This window comes from Symsagittifera roscoffensis, unplaced genomic scaffold (genome assembly GCF_963678635.1).
Source record: "Symsagittifera roscoffensis unplaced genomic scaffold, txSymRosc1.1 SCAFFOLD_593, whole genome shotgun sequence".
In the NCBI taxonomy this organism is placed as follows: Eukaryota; Metazoa; Xenacoelomorpha; order Acoela; family Convolutidae; genus Symsagittifera; species Symsagittifera roscoffensis.
Genome location: NW_026971118.1, coordinates 156 through 13713, shown reverse-complemented (window position 1 = coordinate 13713; position 13558 = coordinate 156). Strand labels below are relative to the sequence as shown.

At 42.6% G+C, this 13558-nt stretch overlaps 1 long non-coding RNA gene across 1 annotated transcript; it reads left to right on the top strand.

The window, feature by feature from the left end:
- The first annotated feature begins 9658 nt into the window (after nt 1-9658).
- On the top strand, nt 9659-13055 carry LOC134856164 (uncharacterized). Its single transcript, XR_010164717.1, has 3 exons — nt 9659-9889; nt 12034-12161; nt 12503-13055. It is a non-coding gene; the product is annotated as an uncharacterized LOC134856164 (long non-coding RNA).
- The last annotated feature ends 503 nt before the right edge of the window (nt 13056-13558 follow it).

The window sequence follows — 13558 nt, the reverse complement described above, 5'->3', positions numbered from 1 at the left end:
TTTCGTAACAGCCTCAACTCAACTCGTAACGGACGAAGTTTCATAGCGGGCGACAACTCGTTACAGTCTCAACTCAACTCGTAACGGACGAAATTTCATAGCGGGCAACAACTCGTAACAGCCTCCAATCTACTCGTAACGGACGAAGTTTGATAGCGGGCAACAATTCGTAACAGCCTCAACTCTACTCGTAACGGACGAAGTTTCATAGCGGGCGACAATTCGTTACAGCCTCCACTCAACTCATAACGGACGAAGCTTCATAGCGAGCCACATTTCGTAACAGCCTCAACTCTACTAGTAACGAACGAAGATTCATAGCGGAGGACAATTCGTATCAGCCTCAACTCAACTCGTAACGGACGAAGATTCATAGCGGGCGACAATTCGTAACAGCCTCAACTCAACTCGTAACGGACGAAGTTTCATTACGGGCGATAACTCGTTACAGTCTCATTTCAACTCTTAACGGACGAAGTTTCATAGCGGGCAACAATTCGAATTACCCTCAACTCTACTCTTAACGGACGAAGTTTCATAGCGGGCAGCAATTCGTAACAACCTCAACTCTACTCGCAACGGACGAAACTTCAGAGCGGGCGACAACTCGTTACACCATCAACTCAACCCGTAACGGACGAAGTTTCATAGTGGAAAACAATTCGTAACAGCCTCAACTCTACTCGTAACGGACGAAGTTTGATAGCGGGCAACAATTCGTAACAGACTCAACTCAACTCGTAACGGGCCAAATTGGATATCGGGCAACAATTTGTAATAGCCTCAACTCTACTCGTAACAGACGAAGTTTCATAGCGGGCGACAATTCGTTACAGCCTCCACTCAACTCATAACGGACGAAGATTCATAGCGAGCCACATTTCGTAACAGCCTCAACTCTACTAGTAACGGACGAAGATTCATAGCGGAGAACAATTCGTATCAGCCTCAACTCAACTCGTAACGGACGAAGATTCATAGCGGGCGACAATTCGTAACAGCCTCAACTCAGCTCGTAACGGACGAAGTTTCATTACGGGCGATAACTCGTTACAGTCTCATTTCAACTCTTAACGAACGAAGTTTCATAGCGGGCAGCAATTCGTAACAGCCTCAACTCTACTCGCAACGGACGAAACTTCAGAGCGGGCGATAGCTCGTTACACCATCAACTCAACCCGTAACGGACGAAGTTTCATAGTGGAAAACAATTCGTAACAGCCTCAACTCTACTCGTAACGGACGAAGTTTGATAGCGGGCAACGATTCGTAAGAGCCTCAACTCAACTCGTAACGGGCCAAATTGGATATTGGGCAACAATTTGTAATAGCCTCAACTCTACTCGTAACGGACGAAGTTTCATAGCGGGCGACAATTCGTTACAGCCTCCACTCAACTCATAACGGACGAAGCTTCATAGCGGCAGCAATTCGTAACAGCCTCAACTCTACTCGCAACGGACGAAGTTTCATTACGGGCGATAACTCGTTACAGTCTCATTTCAACTCTTAACGAACGAAGTTTCATAGCGGGCAACAATTCGTAACACCCTCAACTCTACTCTTAAGGGATGAAGTTTCATAGCGGGCAGCAATTCGTAACAGCCTCAACTCTACTCGCAACGGAAGAAACTTCAGAGCGGGCGATAGCTCGTTACACCATCAACTCAACCCGTAACGGACGAAGTTTCATAGTGCAAAACAATTCGTAACAGCCTCAACTCTACTCGTAACGGACGAAGTTTGATAGCGGGCAACAATTCGTAAGAGCCTCAACTCAACTCGTAACGGGCCAAATTGGATATTGGGCAACAATTTGTAATAGCCTCAACTCTACTCGTAACGGACGAAGTTTCATAGCGGGCGACAATTCGTTACAGCCTCCACTCAACTCATAACGGACCAAGCTTCATAGCGGCAGCAATTCGTAACAGCCTCAACTCTACTCGCAACGGACGAATTTTCAGAGCGGGCGACAACTCGTTACACCATCAACTCAACCCGTAACGGACGAAGTTTCATAGTGGAAAACAATTCGTAACAGCCTGAACTCAACTCGTAACGGACAAAGTTTCATAACGGGCGACAAATCGTTACAGCCTCAACTCAACTTGTAACAGACAAAGTTTCATAGCGGGCAACAATTTGTAACAGCCTCAACTCAACTCGTAACGGACGAAGGTTCATAGCGGGCAACAATTTGTAACAGCTTCAACTCTACTCGTGAGGGACGAAGTTTCATAGCGGGCAACAATTCGTTACAGCCTCAACTCAACTCGTAACGGACAAAGTTTCAAAGCGGGTGACAAATCGTTACAGCTTCAACTCTACTCGTAATGGACGAAGTTTGATAGCGGGCAACAATTTGTAACAGCCTCAACTCAACTCGTAACGGACAAAGTTTCAAAGCGGGTGACAAATCGTTACAGCCTCAACTCAACTCGTAACGGACGAAGTTTCATAGCGAGCAACAATTTGTAACAGCCTCAACTCAACTCGTAACGGACGAAGGTTCATAGCGTGCAACAATTCGTAACAGCTTCAACTCTACTCGTAAGGGACGAAGTTTCATAGCGGGCAACAATTCATTACAGCCTCAACTCAACTCGTAACGGACGAAGTTTCATAGTGGAAAACAATTCGTAACAGCCTCAACTCAACTTTTAACGGACAAATTTTCATAGCGGGCGACAAATCGTTACAGCCTCAACTCAATCCGTAACGGACGAAGTTTCATAGCGGGCAACAATTTGTAACAGCCTCAACTCAACTCGTAACGGACGAAGGTTCATAGCGGGCAACAATTCGTAACAGCTTCAACTCTACTCGTGCGGGACGAATTTTAGCGGGCAACAATACGTTACAGCCTCAACCCAACTCGTAACGGACGAAGTTTGATAGCGGGAAACAATTCGTAACAGCCTCATTTCAACTCGTAACGGGCCAAATCGGATATCGGGCAACAATTTGTAATAGCCTCAACTCTACTCGTAACGGACGAAGTTTCATAGCGGGCGACAATTCGTTACAGCCTCTACTCAACTCATAACGGACGAAGCTTCATAGCGGGCCACAATTCGTAACAGCCTCAACTCTACTAGTAACGGACGAAGAATCATAGCGGAGGACAATTCGTATCAGCCTCAACTCAACTCGTAACGGACGAAGATTCATAGCGGGCGACAATTCGTAACAGCCTCAATTCAACTCGTAACGGACGAAGTTTCATAGCGGGCAACAATTTGTAACAGCTTCAACTCTACTCGTGAGGGACGAAGTTTCATAGCGGGCAACAATTCGTTACAGCCTCAACTCAACTCGTAACGGACAAAGTTTCAAAGCGGGTGACAAATCGTTACAGCTTCAACTCTACTCGTAATGGACGAAGTTTGATAGCGGGCAACAATTTGTAACAGCCTCAACTCAACTCGTAACGGACAAAGTTTCAAAGCGGGTGACAAATCGTTACAGCCTCAACTCAACTCGTAACGGACGAAGTTTCATAGCGAGCAACAATTTGTAACAGCCTCAACTCAACTCGTAACGGACGAAGGTTCATAGCGTGCAACAATTCGTAACAGCTTCAACTCTACTCGTAAGGGACGAAGTTTCATAGCGGGCAACAATTCATTACAGCCTCAACTCAACTCGTAACGGACGAAGTTTCATAGTGGAAAACAATTCGTAACAGCCTCAACTCAACTTTTAACGGACAAATTTTCATAGCGGGCGACAAATCGTTACAGCCTCAACTCAATCCGTAACGGACGAAGTTTCATAGCGGGCAACAATTTGTAACAGCCTCAACTCAACTCGTAACGGACGAAGGTTCATAGCGGGCAACAATTCGTAACAGCTTCAACTCTACTCGTGCGGGACGAATTTTAGCGGGCAACAATACGTTACAGCCTCAACCCAACTCGTAACGGACGAAGTTTGATAGCGGGAAACAATTCGTAACAGCCTCATTTCAACTCGTAACGGGCCAAATCGGATATCGGGCAACAATTTGTAATAGCCTCAACTCTACTCGTAACGGACGAAGTTTCATAGCGGGCGACAATTCGTTACAGCCTCTACTCAACTCATAACGGACGAAGCTTCATAGCGGGCCACAATTCGTAACAGCCTCAACTCTACTAGTAACGGACGAAGAATCATAGCGGAGGACAATTCGTATCAGCCTCAACTCAACTCGTAACGGACGAAGATTCATAGCGGGCGACAATTCGTAACAGCCTCAATTCAACTCGTAACGGACGAAGTTTCATAGCGGGCAACAATTTGTAACAGCCTCAACTCAACTCGTAACGGACGAAGGTTCATAGCGGGCAACAATTCGTAACAGCTTCAACTCTACTCGTGCGGGACGAATTTTAGCGGGCAACAATACGTTACAGCCTCAACCCAACTCGTAACGGACGAAGTTTGATAGCGGGAAACAATTCGTAACAGCCTCATTTCAACTCGTAACGGGCCAAATCGGATATCGGGCAACAATTTGTAATAGCCTCAACTCTACTCGTAACGGACGAAGTTTCATAGCGGGCGACAATTCGTTACAGCCTCTACTCAACTCATAACGGACGAAGCTTCATAGCGGGCCACAATTCGTAACAGCCTCAACTCTACTAGTAACGGACGAAGAATCATAGCGGAGGACAATTCGTATCAGCCTCAACTCAACTCGTAACGGACGAAGATTCATAGCGGGCGACAATTCGTAACAGCCTCAATTCAACTCGTAACGGACGAAGTTTCATAGCGGGCAACAATTCGTAACAGCTTCAACTCTACTCGTAAGGGACGAAGTTTCATAGCGGGCAACAATTCATTACAGCCTCAACTCAACTCGTAACGGACGAAGTTTCATAGTGGAAAACAATTCGTAACAGCCTCAACTCAACTTTTAACGGACAAATTTTCATAGCGGGCGACAAATCGTTACAGCCTCAACTCAATCCGTAACGGACCAAGTTTCATAGCGGGCAACAATTTGTAACAGCCTCAACTCAACTCGTAACGGACGAAGGTTCATAGCGGGCAACAATTCGTAACAGCTTCAACTCTACTCGTGCGGGACGAATTTTAGCGGGCAACAATACGTTACAGCCTCAACCCAACTCGTAACGGACGAAGTTTGATAGCGGGAAACAATTCGTAACAGCCTCATTTCAACTCGTAACGGGTCAAATCGGATATCGGGCAACAATTTGTAATAGCCTCAACTCTACTCGTAACGGACGAAGTTTCATAGCGGGCGACAATTCGTTACAGCCTCTACTCAACTCATAACGGACGAAGCTTCATAGCGGGCCACAATTCGTAACAGCCTCAATTCAACTCGTAACGGACGAAGTTTCATAGCGGGCAACAATTCGTAACAGCTTCAACTCTACTCGTAAGGGACGAAGTTTCATAGCGGGCAACAATTCATTACAGCCTCAACTCAACTCGTAACGGACGAAGTTTCATAGTGGAAAACAATTCGTAACAGCCTCAACTCAACTTTTAACGGACAAATTTTCATAGCGGGCGACAAATCGTTACAGCCTCAACTCAATCCGTAACGGACCAAGTTTCATAGCGGGCAACAATTTGTAACAGCCTCAACTCAACTCGTAACGGACGAAGGTTCATAGCGGGCAACAATTCGTAACAGCTTCAACTCTACTCGTGCGGGACGAATTTTAGCGGGCAACAATACGTTACAGCCTCAACCCAACTCGTAACGGACGAAGTTTGATAGCGGGAAACAATTCGTAACAGCCTCATTTCAACTCGTAACGGGCCAAATCGGATATCGGGCAACAATTTGTAATAGCCTCAACTCTACTCGTAACGGACGAAGTTTCATAGCGGGCGACAATTCGTTACAGCCTCAACTCAACTCGTAACGGACGAAGATTCATAGCGGGCGACAATTCGTAACAGCCTCAATTCAACTCGTAACGGACGAAGTTTCATAGCGGGCAACAATTCGTAACAGCTTCAACTCTACTCGTAAGGGACGAAGTTTCATAGCGGGCAACAATTCATTACAGCCTCAACTCAACTCGTAACGGACGAAGTTTCATAGTGGAAAACAATTCGTAACAGCCTCAACTCAACTTTTAACGGACAAATTTTCATAGCGGGCGACAAATCGTTACAGCCTCAACTCAATCCGTAACGGACCAAGTTTCATAGCGGGCAACAATTTGTAACAGCCTCAACTCAACTCGTAACGGACGAAGGTTCATAGCGGGCAACAATTCGTAACAGCTTCAACTCTACTCGTGCGGGACGAATTTTAGCGGGCAACAATACGTTACAGCCTCAACCCAACTCGTAACGGACGAAGTTTGATAGCGGGAAACAATTCGTAACAGCCTCATTTCAACTCGTAACGGGCCAAATCGGATATCGGGCAACAATTTGTAATAGCCTCAACTCTACTAGTAACGGACGAAGAATCATAGCGGAGGACAATTCGTATCAGCCTCAACTCAACTCGTAACGGACGAAGATTCATAGCGGGCGACAATTCGTAACAGCCTCAATTCAACTCGTAACGGACGAAGTTTCATAGCGGGCAACAATTCGTAACAGCTTCAACTCTACTCGTAAGGGACGAAGTTTCATAGCGGGCAACAATTCATTACAGCCTCAACTTAACTCGTAACGGACGAAGTTTCATAGTGGAAAACAATTCGTAACAGCCTCAACTCAACTTTTAACGGACAAATTTTCATAGCGGGCGACAAATTGTTACAGCCTCAACTCAATCCGTAACGGACGAAGTTTCATAGCGGGCAACAATTTGTAACAGCCTCAACTCAACTCGTAACGGACGAAGGTTCATAGCGGGCAACAATTCGTAACAGCTTCAACTCTACTCGTGCGGGACGAATTTTAGCGGGCAACAATACGTTACAGCCTCAACCCAACTCGTAACGGACGAAGTTTGATAGCGGGAAACAATTCGTAACAGCCTCATTTCAACTCGTAACGGGCCAAATCGGATATCGGGCAACAATTTGTAATAGCCTCAACTCTACTCGTAACGGACGAAGTTTCATAGCGGGCGACAATTCGTTACAGCCTCTACTCAACTCATAACGGACGAAGCTTCATAGCGGGCCACAATTCGTAACAGCCTCAACTCTACTAGTAACGGACGAAGAATCATAGCGGAGGACAATTCGTATCAGCCTCAACTCAACTCGTAACGGACGAAGATTCATAGCGGGCGACAATTCGTAACAGCCTCAATTCAACTCGTAACGGACGAAGTTTCATAGCGGGCAACAATTCGTAACAGCCTCAACTCTACTCGCTACGGACGAAGTTTCATAGCGAGCGACAACTCGTTAAAGCCTCAACTCAACTCATAACGGACGAAGTTTCAAAGCGCAAAACAATTCGTAACAGCCTCAACTCAACTCGTGACTGACGAAGTTTCATAGCGGGCAACAATTCGTAAAAGCCTCAACTCTACTAGTAACAGACGAAGATTCGTAGCGGAGGACAATACGTATCAGCCTCAACTCAACTCCTAACCGACGAAGTTTCATAGCGGGCGACAATTCGTAACAGCCTCCACTCAACTCTACTCTAACGGAAGAAATTTCATAGCCTACGACAATTCGCTACAGCCTCAACTCAACTAGTAACGGACGAAGAATCATAGCGGAGGACAATTCGTATCAGCCTCAACTCAACTCGTAACGGACGAAGATTCATATTGGGCGACAATTCCTAACAGCCTCAATTCAACTCGTAACGGACGAAGTTTCATAGCGGGCAACAATTCGTAACAACCTCAACTCTACTCGCTACGGACGAAGTTTCATAGCGGGCGACAACTCGTAACAGCCTCAACTCTACTAGTAACAGACGAAGATTCGTAGCGGAGGACAATACGTATCAGCCTCAACTCAACTCCTAACCGACGAAGTTTCATAGCGGGCGACAATTCGTAACAGCCTCCACTCAACTCGTAACGGACGAAGTTTCATAGCGGGCAACAATTCGTAAAAGCATCAACTCTACTCTAACGGACGAAGTTTCATAGCCTACGACAACTCGCTACAGCCTCAACTCAACTAGTAACGGACGAAGTTTCATAGCGGGCAACGATTCGTAACAGCCTCAACTCTACTCGTAACGGACGAAGTTTCAAAGCGGGCAACAATTCGTAACAGCCTCAACTCTACTCGCTACGGACGAAGTTTCATAGCGGACAACAATTTGTAACAGCCTCAACTCTACTCGTAACGGACGAAGTTTCAAAGCGGGCAACAATTCGTAACAGCCTCAACTCTACTCGCTACGGACGAAGTTTCAAAGCGGGCAACAATTCGTAACAGCCTCAACTCTACTCGCTACGGACGAAGTTTCAAAGCGCACAACAATTCGTAACAGCCCCACTCAACTCGTGACTGACGAAGTTTCATAGCGGGCAACAATTCGTAACAGCCTCAATTCTACTAGTAACAGACGAAGATTCGTAGCGGAGGACAATACGTATCAGACTCAACTCAACTCCTAACCGACGAAATTTTATGGCGGGCGACAATTCGTAACAGCCTCAACTCAACTAGTAACGGACGAAGTTTCATAGCGGGCAACAATTCGTAACAGCCTCAACTCAACTCGTAGCGGACGAAGTTTCATAGCGGACAATAATTTGTAACAGCCTCAACTCTACTCGTAACGGACGAAGTTTCAAAGCGGGCAACAATTCGTAACAGCCTCAACTCTACTCGCTACGGACGAAGTTTCAAAGCGGGCAACAATTCGTAACAGCCTCATTTCTACTCGCTACGGACGAAGTTTCAAAGCGCACAACAATTCGTAACAGCCCCACTCAACTCGTGACTGACGAAGTTTCATAGCGGGCAACAATTCGTAACAGCCTCAATTCTACTAGTAACAGACGAAGATTCGTAGCGGAGGACAATACGTATCAGACTCAACTCAACTGCTAACCGACGAAATTTTATGGCGGACGACAATTCGTAACAGCCTCAACTCAACTAGTAACGGACGAAGTTTCATAGCGGGCAACAATTCGTAACAGCCTCAACTCAACTCGTAGCGGACGAAGTTTAATAGCGGGCAACAATTTGTAACAGCCTCAACTCTACTCGTAACGGACGAAGTTTCATAGCGGGCGACAACTCGTTACAGTCTCAAATCAACTCGTAACGGACGAAGTTTCATAGCGGGCAACAATTCGTAACAGCCTCAACTCAACTCGTAACGGACGAAGTTTCATAGTGGGCAACAAATCGCAACAGCCTCAACTAAATCGTAAAGAACGAAGTTTCATAGCGGGCGACAGATCGTTACAGCCTCAACTCAACTCGTAACGGACGAAGTTTCATAGCGGGCGACAACTCGTTACAGCCTCAACTCAACTCGTAACGGACGAAGTTTCATAGTGGGCAACAGTTCGTAAGAGCCTCAACTCAACTCGTAACGGACAAAGTTTCATAGTGGGCAACAATTCGTAACAGCCTCAACTCAACCCGTAACGGACGAGGTTTCTTAGCGGGCGACAATTTCGTACAAGCAATAATTTGTTAAGAGGCGAAAATTGGAAGTGTGTTAGGAATGAACGGATCTTAACGGCAGGCAGTCCCAAGAGGGGTAGTCAAGACCCTGAGAGGGCGGGAGGGCTCTTCTCCGGCATGTTGCTTTTATTCTTGTGCAGATTTCGTTTCAATCCTTTTAAATTCTTGTTCATTTTTCATTTGTCCGTGTTTTCAGCGTGCGCCACAGAAGTGTGTTGATATCTGATTGGTGGTACGAAGACTTCCTACTGGACACCCCCGAACCCTCGCTGGGCGCCAACTTCGGATGGGTCTTCGGCATACCCTTCGCAATCATCATCGTCCACTTTGTAACTATACTCGTATTAGATGCTGCTGTAAACAAAGCTAGTCATACATTTTCCATATATGACCTATTTTTACTTATCAGAAGTCTCAAATGTTTTTACGGCACGCTTGGATTGGGTCAAGACATGGAAGAAACTAATTTTAAGTTCTTTTAAAACATACTTTATTACAAGCATTTTGTATCAGAAGCATTTTTTCATAGGTTTTTCGCATGATACTGTCTGCCAAGAAATAGCTAAAGCAAAAACTTATTCATTAAAATAGCTCTCTAAGATAATTTTGAAAAAAAAGCAGACTGTTGCTGTGTAAGTAGCGCAGAAAGTTCCGACTACAATAATAAAAAAATATTTATGTTTTTTTTCAAACTCTGTTGTTTTTTATTTGTGGTGTGATGAAGGATCTGAAAAAAGCGTAGCAGTTAGGCGTACTTAGCAGAAGTAGTAAAAACGCGCATTTCTCGAAAAGTTTGGGAAAAAAATGAAAAGAAAAACAAAAGCCAAAAGAAACTTCTAAAACCAGTAAAACTACCCGGGTTGAAGTCCCACCATTAATTATCGCTTTTTCTGTAGTATTCCAATGATTGCTAATTTCCAGCTCTGATTCATGTATAATTCAGAGTTTTTCATAGCTAAAGCTGCGATATTTTAGAGCTATTTCAGTAATGATTTCGAAGAAACTGAGCGCTAAAACTTAAGAAACTTTATTCATTCTGGTAGCTTTCAAATGAGAGTGTGAGTTGGAAAAATCCTATAAGTGGAGTAAAGCTAAGGCCTGGGAGCGCAAAATTAGCATACATATCTAGTAAGCTGATGATTGCTGGATCGAAAAACTGTAGTTCACTATTTTTGCTCATTTTGATAGATTTTTTTTTGCTGTTTCATCACAGGAAATTAGCCAAATTAACGATAATCCATCGATAAAGTTTTCTAATGTGGCAATGAACAACCAGTAATTTATCAACGATTGCTGTGTTTACTCTTTTTGTTGCCAATTTCAATGTGAACCCAGCACCGTGCGCCCATGGATTCTAATCGATTATAATGGATTCCCGAGACAAAAATAATCGATTATAATCCATTACAGATGTAAAATTCAGACCACGAAATCGATTATATTGTCATTATAATCGATTATTTTTGAAAAAAAAAATAATCCATTATAATCCATTATAATCGATTATAATACATTATTTTTGTCACTGAAATCGATTATTTTTGCCAAGATAATCCATTATAATTGATTATTTTTGAAATAAAAATCCATTATAATCCATTAATCCGATGAATTAGAAAACTAAAGACAAAAAATGTTTAAATTTCCTTCTGAAATGTAACATTTCATGAAACGTAATACGTAGCAACTGCACTATGTAATGAGATAACATGTAATGAGATAACTTTGAACAAAATTGTAAATTTCAAGAATAACCCATCGAAAAAAATCATTATAATCGATTATAATCGATTAAAAATGGATTATTTTGCCTCAAAAACAAGTTTCATTTTCTTTCAAAAATAATCGATTATATTCGGTTTTTATTGATTCGAAAAATAGTTTCATTATAATCCGTTTTTAATCGATTATAATAGATTATTATCGAAATTTTTTGAGACAGACCACGAATATTCAATATAATCGACTATTATCCATGGAACTCCGGTGCGGGTTGTTATACACCAGATCGCTCACTTAATTCGCTCGAAGTTAGACTAAAAATTGAAGTTTCAAACAGATTTTCTCGAAAGTCAGAAATCTTATGAAAAATTTTCCATTGCGTTCGAATCACGACTTAAATGAGTTTTGATGTTTCATTCGACCCATTGAGATGATTAATTGTGGTGTCTCATTTTTTGTGAAAAAATAACAAAGAAAAAAAAACTAAAACACATCCGAAGACTAAGTTCCTCTGCACTTTCAATAGTTGCAAAACAATTGTGGGTATTTGTCAATTTCAATAAAATAAAATCTTTAATCGGATCTAATATCGCAAATGATGACTTTCTGTTAAACCAAAGTAAATAGCATTAACACACTTTTTTGAAATAATATTAAACGGCTAGACAATCAAAACCGAGTAAAACAACAGAAATTAAACAAATTACTTCGAATGAGCTATCAGCATGGCTGAGTTTGTTTTGCTTCTCAGATCCTCTACACTCTGCTGGTGTATCTGGTGTTGCGGCCGGAAAGAGAGTCCACTCCCACCAGCTTCTACCAGATCATGGCCAACGATGACTCATACATCACTCGATTCATTCAGTTCTTCTCCGAACGGTAAGCTGACTTCTATTGCTCATACTAAACTGTTCACAGACAGAAAATGTACAACGAATCACAGGATTACACTTTATTAAAACTAAAATCGCCTGGGAGACCACGATTGGATCTACAGACTCAATTTCAGGTGTCAGAAAAAAAAATTATTTTAAATTTTTTTATTGCAATTTGTTGGTCAAAACAATCCAAAAATCCAAAATTTAATTAAGTCAATCTGAAAAATAATTTAATTGCGAACCATTTGATGTCCCTACACCTCTTTGCAAACCTACACCCATAGAATTACCCCGGAGATTATCCCTAGTTTCTCAAGAGTTCTCGTTTTCTCTGTTTTTCAGAGCCGTGACTCAGTACGCTGTGTACACTTTCCTGTACTTAGTGGGGGTGGGGGTCGCGCTTCTCCTAGCTGTGGTCTGGTGGGAAAGCGAAGAGAGCTGTGCCATCGTCCTCTGCCTTCAGTCTATCGCCCCCCTCTGGAATGGCGGAGAGTTCTACGTCAAGATACTCGCACCCAAAAATTTTGACCCCGCCTCATATTGAACTTTTATATACTGAAAAAGTAACACACGCTCATACGTAAAATCAATTTCGAATCTCAAGTGGTTGAAATCATTTCATTTTGGTTGACGATAATCAATCAAGATAATGACGAAACGTTTGAAAAACGTCGATAATTAAAAGCACAAAATGAACTCATAAATTTGGTAAATGCGACCTAAAATAAAACGAAGAAAAACCATCTGAATACCTTTTTCAAATAAATCATATCAAATTATATCAGTGAATTTAATCTATCACATCCACAGCGTCGATTATTTTTGTAGAAAAGTTGTAAATTTAATTGTAAATAGAACTAGTAGAAAAAAAGAAGTTGTTATTTTTGTTTCTGAAAAAATTATATTAATTTCAATCAGTGAATTAGTTTAGGTATTATCAGCGCACCTCAATCTAAGTTTCAATAAAACTTAACCGTAACAATTATAACCAAATTTGAGCATGTTTTTACAATTAATGGTCTAAGCGGTCAGAACCTCCAAAAATCGCGATTTTAAAGATTATTGGAACCATCACAATTTATTCTTGCAAAAAGACTGCTGAAAAGATGTACCTAAATTATGGATCTCTATGGCTTTGATCTTCATAAAAGTATAAACATTGAAATCTGCGGCCGAGCCTACACATACGTTATATACATGATTAATAGTAGCCTAGAAATTTGAACTTTAAAGGAGAAACATCCAGAAGACGACATAAAAGGCGGGTTTTTGTACTCAAAACTAACTTTAACTTAGAATCCACTTGTTTCTTCTCCTTTTGTTCAAACCTTAAATTTAGCCATATTGAGTGATATAATACTATTGTACCTCCTAGTGATCTCTGTTACTAAGTGAGTT